General features: G+C 52.3%; 1 long non-coding RNA gene across 1 annotated transcript; it reads right to left on the bottom strand.

The window, feature by feature from the left end:
• Positions 1-280: 280 nt before the first annotated feature.
• Positions 281-12,321, bottom strand: LOC124084711 (uncharacterized). The gene is made up of 3 exons (XR_006849197.2): positions 12,216-12,321; positions 11,392-11,550; positions 281-932 (listed from the first exon to the last, which is right to left on the bottom strand). It is a non-coding gene; the product is annotated as an uncharacterized LOC124084711 (long non-coding RNA).
• Positions 12,322-13,712: the final 1,391 nt, after the last annotated feature.

The raw sequence follows: 13,712 nt of genomic DNA, 5'->3' as shown, positions 1-13,712 counted from the left end.
AGAGCCAGCCCAGATCCCTCCAGAATCCCCAGGGAAGTGAGTGAGCGGACTTCTCACTTGTGGGGAGGAGCACCAATAACAGCTGCCCTGCTTCCAGCTCCTGGTGACCCCCGTGAGGCTACCAGCCTTTGCCTGCTGCTAAGGCCCAAGGCAGGCAACGAGTCAGACCCTCCCTGCAGGGGTTGCAAGCAGAGGCTGATGTGCATTCTGTACCCTGAGGCCCAACCCCATTTGTTTAGTCAGCATTTTTTGATTTGACCTAAAGACCTGATGAGAACAATTGGAGGAGGAAGAATTTATTTGGGGCGCACAGTTTCAGAGGTCTTATTCCATTCCTCGGGGCTCGAGGTGAGGCAGAACATCAAGGCAGAAAAGTGGGGTGGAGGGAAGCGGCTCAGGACATCCCACCAGGAAGCAGAGAGAGAGAGCTCTGCTCCACAAGGACAAAATATATACCCCAGAGGCTCACCCCTAGGGACCCACCCCCTCCAGCCACACCCCGCCTGCAGTCACCACCCAGTTCATCCCTACTGGGGATTAATGCACTGGCCAGGTCAAGGCCTTGATAACTCGATCATTTCACCTCTGAACCTTCTTTCTCTGCCTCACACAGGAGCTTTTAAAGGACACCTCACATCCACACCATAACATGGAAAGGATGGAGGAGGGATCGTCGCCATCGATCAGCGAGTTCCCACTAGTGTCTGTAGGGAGCAGATGGGAAATCACACACTTGGCTCTCCCAGTGGACCCAGAACCTCAGGCCAGACACTCTGGAGCCTGGGGATAGAGGGGAGCAGTGTCTGAAAGGGAATGAAGAATGAGAAGACCCGGCGACCTCACTCTCAGAGCCTCTGCTCTAGGGTCCAGACTCGAGGCTATCCAAGGAGAACTGCCCGTGGTTCCATCAGTTTCCCCCTAGTGTCTTCTTGCTACTTTAAAAGAAAAACAAAAACAAATAAAAAATGTTGAAAAATCCACTAAACATGAGCTATTTTTATTTCTATTATCTTGACCTACTTTAAGTACCTCAAGTCCATTTTAATTTTGTGTCCTATGTGATGGCCAATGATGGCAGGTGTCCTCAGCACAATGCCTGATGCACTTGTGGTCAATTGTTCAGACTAAACTTCAATTTGCATGTGTTTCCTCGGTTATTGCAAAAAGAAAAAGAAAAGAAAAAACCCCGTTCTTCCATGCATCTGAAGCACGCAATGTGTAACACTGATCGTTTTAAATCACAGTGAATTGCCCAGCTTTGCACTTGAATAAAATCCGGGTACCATTTAGTTCACAAAGATGATTTTACTTCAAGATTGACAGCTACACCTCTCCTCTAAAGCAATCTTTCTCACCATCCGCCAACCCCATTTCTCTCTTATTGGCCTTCAAAAGCACAGGACTGCATTTAAAAATGATGAATCAAGAATAAAATTTAATGGAAATAGCTGCTGTATTAGGAAAATGCACAGGGAATCTTTGAAAACTGGGGAACATATATTATACATTCCTTTTGTAATATTAGAAAAGGACGGCTGTGCCTTGGAATGAGGCCGCATGGTGTCCCCTGTAGGAAGTGTCTCTGCAGGGCATGGGTCTCAGGCCTAACTGCTCTCAGTGGGCAGAGCAGGAGTAGTGCTCCTGGGCAGGAGTTGTGCTCAGCCAGGCAGGGCCCCTGCGGAGGACCGGAAGGCACCCCAACACACCACTTCTTCCATGACCCCATCATGTGACACAAAACTCAGGTTTTGTAGGCAACCTGTTAGATTGCATAGCAGAGACACATTCACAATTGCTCCTACCTGGCAATAAGAATAAAAAGGGAGACAAGATACGGGGGTGGAAATCCTTGGACAACAATCTGGAGTAAATCCCCAGCCTTAGCCCCACAGAGACTGAGCAGCAGCTGGAGGCCCCAAGGTCCAAAGGAGGCCTGGGCACTGGGTGAGTGAAGGGAGGGCTTTAGGGGCAGCACTGGAGCTGGTGGATGGAATAAGCACACAGAAGGCACGGGAAGGAGTTTCCCTGAGGGGAGTTTTCACCTCTTGCCACTGATTCAATGCAAAGGAAGGATGGAGGAGCCCGCAGGCTGCTGATGGGGAGGTAAATGCCAGGATTTCTTTTTAAAGCATATGAACGTAGAAGCCTACGTTTTCTTTTCAAAACTCCCTCTACCAGCCAACTCCAGAGGAGCAGTGAGGAACCAGTGATGAATTCAGCTGAGTGGCTCTGTTCACACTCCAGGGGACCAGGGACAGCATAAAGCACGAGACTTTCACTGTGTGCTCAGGGGAGATGAGTGACAGGAGGTGGCTCCCAGGAGGGGCACATCTGTGAATCCCGAGGAGTTCAGAGTGCAGGGAGGAGGAGGGCAGGCACCAGCAGAGGGTGATTCAGGGAGTGGCATGGGGAGCAGAGAGGCGGGGCACTGGGGTCTGCTGCAGAGGCCCAGACAGCTTCCCTGCACAGGCAGCCAAGACGCATCTCCAAGGACCACAGGAGGTGAGGTCGACCAGGAAGGGCCCTGTGTGCAAAGCCAGGGCTGGGGAAGGGTGAAAGGCTGGCAGGACCTGGGCTTGGGCCTGGCACACCTGGTGTGGGACTCCGTCTGCGTGTGGAGGCTCTGGTGCAGTGACGTGGTCCTGTTTTTAGATTCTATATTTTAGAACAACATGCCCAGTGGAGACAAACCAATGAGCAAAGTCACTGCAAAGCCATTCTGAATCCGTTGGGATAAGGAGGAGCTAAAGGGAGGGTGGGTCTAGCTGGGTTTAAAGGTCCGTGGGGTGCCCATGGACAGCTGCCTCGTGTGTGGGTGGGCATGAGGTCTAAGCCCTGGAAAGGGGTCTTCCTGGAGGTGGAAATCCAGGGCTCATTCAAACTGAGGTGGTCATTGGAGCCATGGCTGAGCTCAAGCTGTTGAGGCAGCGTGGGATCTGGATGCTCAAGGTTCTGTGAAAGGACGGAAGCAGAGAAGTGCCGGCCACAGACACCCAGAGAAGGGATCGAGTCCCTGTGAGGGTGCGACCACCTGCACTGGCCTCCCAAGAACTGAACATAGTCCTGAGCAATGTCCCCTGGAGTACAGGGCCAGTGGCCTTCAGAAGGTCTGTGGCAAGGAGGTGGGGCAGTCCTGAGTGAGGGAAGGAGCCAGATTTCAGTGACTGAGATGGACAGGGAGCATGCGGAGACAGAATGACGGTGTAGGGACAGTGTCGGGCAGGCTGTGTGGATGCCCATCCTTCTATCCCTGGGCTGTGCCACTGCTGTCACTCTTCAAGGCCACAGATCACTTGTTCAGCAATCAGGACGTGGAGACTAACAAGGCAAAGAGCTTGTCCACTGCAGTGCCATAGAGGCGTCTGGACAGGGACATTAAAACACAAAGGGACAGACTCTGGACAGGGCAGTGTTAGCACAAGTTGTGACCTTGGGAAAAGCCAAAGTCCCCACTCTCATAGCACTGACCCCAGGTCATATCTACCCACAGGCACAGCACAGCAGGGGGTCCAGGCTTGATAGAGGAGGAGGTTGCACTCTGACTTGGATGCGGTGGGAAGAAAGGAAAGAAAGAAGGAAGGAAAAAAGGAAGGAAGGAAGGAAGGAAGGAAGAAATCCATTTTAACAGGATGAACAAAGTCTCCAGGAGAAGGTGGCATCTGACTCAGTGCTTGAGCAGTAGACTGTCAAGGCTGATGGGACAGCAGAGACAGTCACCTCAGGCAGAGGCTGTAATATTTTTAGCGAAGTGTTAAGAAGAAACTTCTGGAAACACTGTCTTATTACCACACGTCTTAACGTAAAGGAGTGAACATAAAGAGTGAATGTGGGGCTGGTGCGGCACACACCTATAAGCCCAGTGGCTCTGGAGGCTGAGGCAGGAGGATGGCAATTTCAAAGCCAGCCTCAGCAAAAGGGAGGCACTAAGCAACTCAGTGAGACCCTGTCTCTAAATAAAAAGTTCAAAATAGGGTTAGGGATGTGGCTCAGTGCCATCCCTGGTAACACCCCCCCCCCCAAAAAAAAAAGTGCATCTGGGGCAGAGTCAGACTTCCCAAAGCTACTTGGGTCAGGGCCTCCCGGATCACCAGATCCAAACTCCCTCCCTGCTCCAAGACACGGAGACAGCACTGACCTGTCCCCTGCTCCGTGTCAGGGCAGCACCTCCTGCCTGCCTTCATTCCAAGTGAGCACACGTGTGTGAGCGCTCCATGAAGCCATGTGTGTTCCTGTGCCTCTCCTCCAGCGCTTCTCGGGCAACCATGCCACACCAGCATCAGGGAGAGTAAAACAGGCACATTGGCCAATGTGGGCTGGAGATAATGGGGCGGGTCTGTAGAGTGTTCATGCTCAGGGGCCCTGTTGGTGGTTTTCTTGTGGAGATCACATGTTTTCTCTCTTAAAAAGACCTTGGGCCTGGCTGTGCTTGTGAGGATGCTGTATTGCACAGAGAACACTGTACAAAGATGGGGCCTTGTTACAAATTATGAGAACATGGGGTTTAAGCAGAGTTGGATAAATTTTTTAAAATCACCTTGCAACTTTTTTGGGGGGGAGGAACCAGGGAGTGAACTCAGGGGCACTCGACCACTGAGCCACATCCCCAGCCCTATTTTGCAGTTTATTTAGAGACAGGGTCTCACTGAGTTGCTTGGCGTCTCGCCATTGCTGAGGCTGGCTTTGAACTGGAGATCCCCCTGTATCATCCTGGATCCCTGGGATTACAGGGGTGCCACCTCCCCCACGCACCTTGTAACTTTTAATTAAGGCAAGGGGGCTGAGTGTAAACAAACACATAGGTAGCATGGCTACAAAGTATCAGCAAAGCCCTGGTTTCAAAACTTGACAAACATTCTGCCCCTTGGAAGTCACAGTCCTGGTCTGAACTTCCAGTCCTGGTTCTGTTTCAAAGACACACAGTGAGCGGTGGTTTGGGAACACCTTCATGGCCACTTCCATGGCAAATAGAGCAGAGCTCACAGCAACAGCAGCCTCTAGGTTGGCCCAACGTCCAACTGGCCTGGGCATAATAGCGTATTTTCAGGCACATGCAAACTTGGCCTTTATTCTTCAGGGCTATGAATCTGGCACTTTTCAAGCTCAATAATAAGCCTTTTTAAAAGCCCAAACTATAAGGAAATCCTGCATTCTGCAACCAGAGTGCATAGATGCTAAGTAAGGCCCAGCTACCACTGTCTGCTTGCCAGGGTACAAGCTGTTGCCTTGGGAGGAAGATGATTGACAGGGGCCATACTGCTGGGTGAGGTGATGGACTATGGAAACAGGATGAAGCAGGAAGGAAGTGCCCCAAGTGCTCCCATAAGGGCCAGCAGGGATCAAACTAGCACCTCCCTCCCGAGTGGATGGAGAACAAGAAGACACCAGGACCAGGGGAAAGCTTTCCGGAAAAACACGAGGGCGGAGGGAAAAAAGGCAGAATGATGTAATGCCAGCCAAAGGAACCAAGGAGAAGAGGGTGTGTGTTTATAAACATGTTCTGCGCAGGGGAGGAGGGTGGAAGAAAAAGAAAGTCACCCACCACAGAGCCGGGAGGGAACTAGGAGCTGAACAGCTTCAAGTGAGCTGAGCTTTTAAACGGCTTTTAAAAATTATCTTTCACAAGAAAAATAAAGATAAGGACAGTTGGGAAATAATGAAGACTCTGGCAATAAACTGTTGTTAAGAAGGGGTCAAGGGCATATTCAGAGTAACTGGAAATATGCAAATGAGAGGTCAAAACATCAGCAGCCAAAGACATTTGGTGAAACTAGCTGAAGAAGCTGCAGCATCAAGGAAAGACTTGTCTTTTCATACCCATCCAGAATACAGGGTGTAGTAAGAACAGGCATCCCAACATGGGTGGTGTCTGGCAGTAACAGTGCACATGGTAAATGCAATAATTGTTGCCACATCCGCACATGGTCTGGTCTTTACCTCTTCCACCAGTTACCATGTGATAGGACTGACTGAAGCAAGACAAGTATAAAACTCATTTGGGAATGAAATGGAAACAAAATCCCAATTTAAAAAAAAAGAAGAAAACTGAGGCACTGGGTAATCAAAATAATAATTGAAGATCAAATGCCAAGATGGGTGACTAAGTTATGACCCATTTTCTAGAATTCAGACATCTTAAAAGGAAAAAAACAAAAAAAGAAGGAAAGAGTGGACAACAGGCACAGAAGCTTCCAGGTCTCATGTCAGCCACAGCTTCTAGGCTTCCCGGCTTCCAGATAGACAACCTCCCGTTTCGGCTGGAATGGCTCTCACTGGGCACCATCTTGGAAGTAGACCTTGCCTGTGTTCATCATGCCATCACCATGGAACATTTTCCAGTCATTTTCTTACTCTGAGTTACCCTCAGCATTGCAATGGCACAGCTAAAACTCTGAACACCAAATAATTCTTTCAACTCTTAACCCAAACAAATTTCAAAGGACTCCCACCATCCTTTGCATTTTGCAAGAGGATCTGTGCCTGCCCCTTTGCACTGCCCAGAGCTGCCTCAGTCTGGGTGTGTGCTCCAGAGCCAAGAGGAGTGAAGTCTTTTATTGGTTTCTGCAGGTTGGCTGGACCAAGGGGGAAATGCAAGTTTGGAGAATGTAAAGGGGAAGGAGGTAGACGGGGTAACACACAGCCCTACACACCTGTGTTTTGCTGAATCACCCATCCTGACGCAAGGCTATGCTATGCTCCCCATGGGTCTCAGTGTCCCCTTTAGCCCCTTCCCTTGCGAACTGAACAGTGCACCCAAGGTGTCTCTGCTGACATCTGTCACTCCCTTCTAGCCACCTGACCTGAGCCTGGTCAAGGTGGGTATTCAGTTCCACCCACTCTGCTCTTGCCAGTCGATCAATGCAAGCGGTAAAGAACATCCCGTGCCAAAGGACAGCCTCTGCTTGGCTGACTCAGCCCAGGACAGGAAGGCTGGGGGCATCTGGCATTTACTGAAGCCTTTGGTTGTTCCTTACAAAATATTAACTGGAAATGGACTGTGTTGGCCTGGTTCTAAGAAGGTCACCTGGGCTGGTTTTGAAAGGCAGAGGAACTGTCAACAAAGGGAAGCGATAAGCAGCGTCGTGTTTCTCTGAGCTAATGTGTCCAATTGTGTACCTCTGGGATCGGCTTTATATCTCTCTGCAGATCAGTGTGTTTTTATGACGACCATCTCCATGGCAACCAGGTGTCCAGACGCTAAATGGATCTCAAGGCTATTCAGTCGCAGCCAGGGAGGGAAGCCCCTTTCCCTGCCTGTTCTTCCACATTGCGGATTGGCATGTGGGGCGGGAGACATGGGCCTTCCTCCCCAGGGCCCAGCTGGGCACAGGGACAACGTGAGGGGAGAGGGGCCTTTTCTTTATCAATTTTCCTAATAACCCAGCAAAAAGGGCAGAGTGGGCCAATGAAAGCTGCCTGCAACTAAATCGGAAGGTGTGACACACACCAGAGGGGCTGGAGAAATTTTTACATGGGAGGGAGAATCGTCCTGGAGATCCCGAGTTGGTGACCTGGTTCACAGCAAGAAGGGAGAAGAGATCTCAAAACAGAGCTGCTTAAGGAGACTGGGAGAGAAAGATGACAAGCCTGAGTCTTGGACACTGCATGGGCACAGAACTGAGGACGCAGTAGGGAGGCTGAGTCCCAGCCACGAAGACAATGTTCCCCCAGATTGCTCTGGCGGCCCAGGGAAGGTCCCCAGGGAGACTGTGGAGGAGGTGAGGTTGCAGGGGGAAGGAGGAGAGCCCCAGGAGCTCCATCCTCCTGAGGCAGCTCAAGACACTGAAGGCAGTTATTCCAGGGCCACATGGACCTGTCTCCAGGGTCAGCCTTGCAGGCACAGAGCCCAGCCCCCCAGAGCTTCAGCTGGTCCACCCTGATGGTGAGTGACAACTGCTTCTTTTGTTTTGAGTGATGCTCCGTGGGCCATCTGCACAAGCAGGGCATCCACAGCCACGCGGCAGGCCTACACAGGCAGGCAGAATGACCCTCCCCACCACAGTAATGCACAAAACGGAACAAAGCAACATGCACTTGAACCCCAAGAAGTTTTCTAGAGTAGCACATAAACAGGCTTCAAGTGGCCTTTCAGAGGGAAGTCCCTTCCTGGCCACAGCCTATCCAGGGCCTGATGGGGCTGCAGTGCGGAAGGGCACGTGATCACCCCACTGCCCCCACTCCAGGACAGCAGTCTGAGATGAGTGGTGATTCTCTGGATCCCTGAAGCTAGGTGTGTCCTGGAGGCCACTGCCCTCCCCCAGGGTCAAGTCCATCAGAGCCAACATGTCTGGCGACAAAATGAAAGGAAACCACAGTCTCCATGAAGGAAGAACCAGTAGGAAGCATCTTTTCTTTTTCTTTCTTTAAAACACTAACAAGATCCTCAATATATTTGAGATTGCTGAGCAAACTCTTTTCAGGTCACCAACCAGCAGACCGTGGATGCAGAAACTGGTTTTTTGACTTTCCCTCCATCCTGACCCAAGACTGCAGGCTGGGCATGGGAGTATCTGCCTAGCTAGCCATTAGCAATTCACCAAAGTCCTGATCTCCACATGATAAGTTCAGTGCTCGGCAAGTTATTAGAAAATCCTATTTCTACTCTGTTATGAAACAGAGGTTTGATGTGCTGCCAGGTTTATGGGGAACTCTGGAAACAACGCTTGCGGCTCTGAGAAGCGGGCCGGGTGGGTGTTACATAAAGCTTTCTTAGCGACTCAGGTTTATCACTGAACGTGGGGCCACACTGGCAAAGCAACTGAGGTGACGCAAAACACGAGCCAGACCTCGATCCCCACTCGCTCTCTGGCCAGCCATCAAGCCAGCAGGACAGCTTTTAGCCCTGGGGACTGGCAGACCAGGGCTGGCTGCAGTAAGCCTGAGAATGCTCAGCTTGAAAGGCACCTTCACGCCGCGCTCACCAAGGCAGAGTGCTTGCCCCTCTGAGCCAGCTGCTGGTTGAAATTGGCTCAAACACAGCTTATTCCCCCTTCTTTGGTCCACTCCCAGTTCTTCTGGGCACCACAGTAATGAAGGGAGTCAGGTCACCTCTTGGAATCCCTGCGGGTGAAATGCATCTAATGGCCAGACCATGTGTCTGGAGGAAATGGATATGAATCTGTCTTCTGGACTCTTGGATCCAAAATCATGCAGATTAGGATGGAATCCTTTTCTGGTGCTGGTTGCCAACTTCTGTGGGGTTTCTGAAAAGCCTGTGTCCAGTCAACTATTCTAAATCTCTCAGGGCTGAATTGGGGTTGGGAGGGGAGACTGGAAGAAGAAACTGCTCAAACATTCATTGGGAAGATGAAGATCAAGGCCAACCGCCTGTGGTGGTCAGCTTAGAGGGTTGGGCTGGGTTGGGGTAAGGGGTACGTGTCAAGCGGGTGGAGGAGAGCAGTTGGAGAAAAGAGGGTCCCATGGTGGATTGCCCGGGTCATTCTACCCGAGACCTAACACCTCTCTGTGAGACCTCTGGATGCAGGCTAAGTTCCCTGACCATCAAAGAAAGGGTCTTCCTTTCATTTGGGAAGGAAGAGAATGCTTTTCTCAAATCCAGAGTGCTGTGTGCAGGAGAAGCAGTCACCCAGCTGCTGGGTCCCCTCCCTTACATGAATCAGATGGCCCTTCTCTGGAGTCTCTCTCTGTCCCTTCACTGTCCTTCTTGGCTGAAGAGGGGGTCGGGGCAAGGGCTACTTGTTTGCCTTAAAACCAGCAACCCTAAGACAGGTCCATGCCTTCAGAAGGTGAATTTCTACTTCAGGTGGTCTTCAAGAAGTTACCTGAAGTCCAGAAAAGGAATTGGTATTGAGATGTCTCTTAAAAGATGTCATTAAAAAGTAAAATGGAGACTTCCAAAGAAGGCACTGATGTCCCCAGCAAGGACAGTGGGGTCCTGTCATCGTCCCTGTACCAGTAGATGGTATTGTGCCTGTTTATAATAAGGGGCACCCTGTGCAAAGGCTCCACCCAGGATCCGGCCCCGCCCAGGTTGGGCGCCTGCCTGTAGACAGGAGCTCAGAAAGTCCGGCCCTGGAATGCAGTCCACAGCCGGCATGGCCCTGCTGAGCCCATTTCAGCTGAAATGAGATCAATACTACTCATTTTTCTCTTGCTGGCTCCCGGGTGATTCATGAATCTGAAAACTAGTTCATGAATCAGACTGTGGCAGGGTGGGGGGCCGGGCAGGGGCGGGACCGTTTGTGCAGTCGCAAACCCTGGTTCCTTTCATGCATCCATCCGGCCATGAGTTGCATAAGGCTCCTCGCCTGCCTGCTAGCTTGAACCAGGCTTTTCAGAAGCAGCTTTGAGCTTCCACTTATTCACCTATTTTCCTTCTGGAAAGTGAGAGAAGGATACTGTACTGACTGTGTGATTGTATCTGGGTGGGTATTCTCAGGCTCTTTGTGTTTATTGCTGTGGGCAACTTTCCCTGACAAGGGCTGTGTGTGTGTGTGTGTGTGTGTGGTGTACGATGGTCTCTGTGTGCACATTGTATGTGTGTGTGCATGTATCTATGTTGGTTTTGGGGTGCATATTTGTGTGGGGTGTGTGTGTGTGTGTGTGTGTGTGCGTGTGAATGAGCAACGTGTGACCGGCCTCGGGCCCTTTAACCCTGAACAGGAGCCAAGTTCATTTCTCTGCGGAGCTGCCTAAGGAAGCACGAGATGGGGCAGTTGGAAACCACATCCCTGTGAGTGCTGATTACAGCCGACTAAGGAAAATGAGATTTTTATCTCACAGGAATTCAGTTATAAAAATAAAATACAGCGTCTGGCTTGATTCAGCTAAATGTACAAGCACCAGGGTGTTTTTAATTTAACAGAGAAGCTGGACAAGAAGAATGACCTAAAACATTGCGTGGAGAGAGTGAGGGGCGAGGGGGCGGCCACAGGAAGTGAGTGTTGGTGGGGGAGGGCCAGGGGGAGGGAGGTGGAGCAGAGAAAAACCACCCTGCTGGCACATGAATGCAGCAGGGATGATGTCACTGGAGCAGTTGGAGCAGAGGGGAGAAAAACAACCCAGAGCTGTGCTAATCCCGTTTGCTGCCCTGAAGGGAATGGACGGCGGCCAAGGCAGGGAGTTCTGGGAAACCATATAAGGGTGCCAAACAAGCTTTGCCGCCAACATTAGGAACTGACAGCTTTGTTCTTTGTCACTTGGCTGCCCGCCAGAGGCCTCATTTCAGCTCTGCGGCATGATTACCCTGGACGGCCGCCAGCCCTGCGCTGAGAGCTCCTTTTCTTCTCCCTGAGCTTTCCGCCCCCCCCCCTTCCCTTTGCCAAACATGCAGTGGTTGCCATGGCAGTGGAAAGTAAAGTTTAAAAAAAACACAACAGAGTGGAGAGGCACGCCTCAATCCAGATGTGCCACATGAGCAGAAAGGAGGTTAACCTCTTCTGGGCCTTCGGCGAGGGGGAGAGGCAGCCGCTGCCCGCTGGGGAGGTGACTCCAGGATAAACCGGGCTGAGCTGCGGGCGGTGCAGGCGGGGCTGGCTCCCAGGCCTTGTTTTCCTGCTCGCTCTCTTCCTGCGGCATGGTGGAGTGCGTAATCTGAAACGGAAAATGTCATGCTTTCCACTGGGAATGTGTCCACAGTGTTGAGAAAGCTCTAGAAGCCTAGGTCCATAAGCATTAAAGGCAGGAGGAAGGAAGGGAGGGGAGGGGTGGTCACGGTGCCCCCTGGCCACCAGGGTGAGCCCAGAGAGTAAGACCTGACCATGGTGGCCGTGACTGAGAGGGCTCTGGGCTGGGCAGGGTGGTGGAAGGAGAGGAGCAGCTGCCGACTGGCCCTCGGAGCCTGGAACCCGGGGACAGTCATGTCCCTTTTCCCACTTGGAGGCGCACCCAGGGGTTTCACTTTACAAGGGGACTCTGAAGAGGCCAGTCTGCTATTTTTAATCAGGTTCATTTTTCACCTGATTGGAAAGTGGAACATCTCCTGGAGGTGACAAGTCGTGATGAAGGCAAGTCTCCAGCAGATAGCTGGCTGGCTTCCTAGGCAGAGGGTACATAGAAGTGGAGCCTGGTGGCCAGCTCTCCCCCACTACACAACCTGACACTCCTCGCCTCAGCAGGATTCCGGGAAAGGCCTTTTCTGCTTCTAAGAAGGGCTGACTGTGTGTCCTGGCCCTGCAGCTGGAGGGACTAGAAGGCTCCAGCAGGCACTGCTGTCAAGAGGCCTGGGACAGGGCCCTGCAAAGCACATTGGTTCTTACCTCAGCTGCACCCCAAGGGCCTCCTGTGCCTTTGCAGACCGTGCATGGGCGCCTCCCGAGTGCAGAGAGAGAAAAGAGCCCAGGAGGAAGGGCTCAAGGTCAGTAGGGAAGGGTTGGCAAACCCGAGACAAGCCCAGGGAGCCCAGCGCTGCCTCTTCCTGCTCCTCCCTGCTTTTACCGCAGGCCCAGGCTGCCCTTCTTGGGAGCAGGCCTGGCTGGGAGTCGGTAATTCATGAGTTAACCAGCATGCTGTCTGGGCAGAGCAGTGTGGAGCAGCCCCCTGGGAAGTGTTGCACAGAGACCTGGTACCCAGACTCAGCCCGGCTGGGGGATCCCCTGGACCTGCATGTGCCCTGCTGTCACTCATACTGAGGACATGGCCAGACATCTGGAGTGAGAAAGGGAGGTGCACAGGGCACTGCAATTACCATGCAAACACAACGCCCAGCTTGGGTCCCCAGAAGATGGCAGAGCCTAGCAGCCGGGCAGAGTGGACCGGAGGCCAGAAAGAGAAATACTTTATCCCAGGTGGGACAAACGGAGCCAAGGAAAATTGCCAGACAGACCTGGTCCAAAGACAAACTCAGACTCTTAAGAACGAGGGGAGGAAAGGAAGCCTGGGTTCAGGGCAGGACTGAGAGCTCCCACCTCCCTGTCCTGAGCTCCTGACTTGAAGCCAGGGAAAGGGATCCCACCTTGGGGACAAAGACAACTTCCTGGAGTCTACCAGAGCAGTGACCCAGAGCAAGGGAAGACTTGAAGCTGACTGGCCCAGGCCTGGTCCAGGCACATCCCTGCACACTGAGCTGACTGGCTGCGAAGGCAATGCTGGTTATGTCCAGAAGGGACAGTGAGCCAGGCACGCCCCTGTGGCACACTGAGGCCCTGCATAGCCGAACGCCTGAGCCTGGGACAGCCCATGGTCTCCTGTTCACCCAGCATGGCTTCCCAGGTGCTGCCTGGGAAACCCGCCTCTGGCTGGATGCCTGGGCCTGCCCTTCCCACACCACACACTGGAAACCTGACTCCCTGGGCCTTGTTTTCAGTCCCACACCCTCCCACAGCCTGTGAGTGCAGAAGGACCAGGAAGGCTGCTGCCTGTGGGGAAGCCGGAACTCCAGCAGGCCTGCCCAGCCAGGTCAGCTGGCCCCAGGATGTGAATTCGGTGCCCAAGTGGTCTCCTCGCTCAGGATCCATGAGTTGCAAGCAGTGCATGTGAAGCAGCAGAGACCCAGTCCCATTGCTCCCACGTTAAGGCCGGCTTCCTATTGAGTTTGTCAGGCTCAGGGAAAGGAGGATCCTGTGGGATTTATCTTTCCTGAGAAGCCAAGATAAAGCAGAACCAGATCTGTCTGGCCTTGGGGAAGGCGGGAGGTGGTGTGTCTCCAGCCACAGAGACCTGAAGTGCAAATGGGCTCTCAAGTTCTCCTGTGATCTTCCATTTCTAGTGCTAGATTTCCCCCTTGTTAAGAAGTCCAGTTTAATTTCTTGCTCCAC

Source organism: Marmota monax, unplaced genomic scaffold (genome assembly GCF_021218885.2).
Source record: "Marmota monax isolate L192 unplaced genomic scaffold, Marmota_monax_Labrador192_F-V1.1 WCK01_AAM20220418_F8-fsc00071, whole genome shotgun sequence".
NCBI lineage: Eukaryota > Metazoa > Chordata > Mammalia > Rodentia > Sciuridae > Marmota > Marmota monax.
This window is presented reverse-complemented; position numbering and strand designations above follow the sequence as displayed.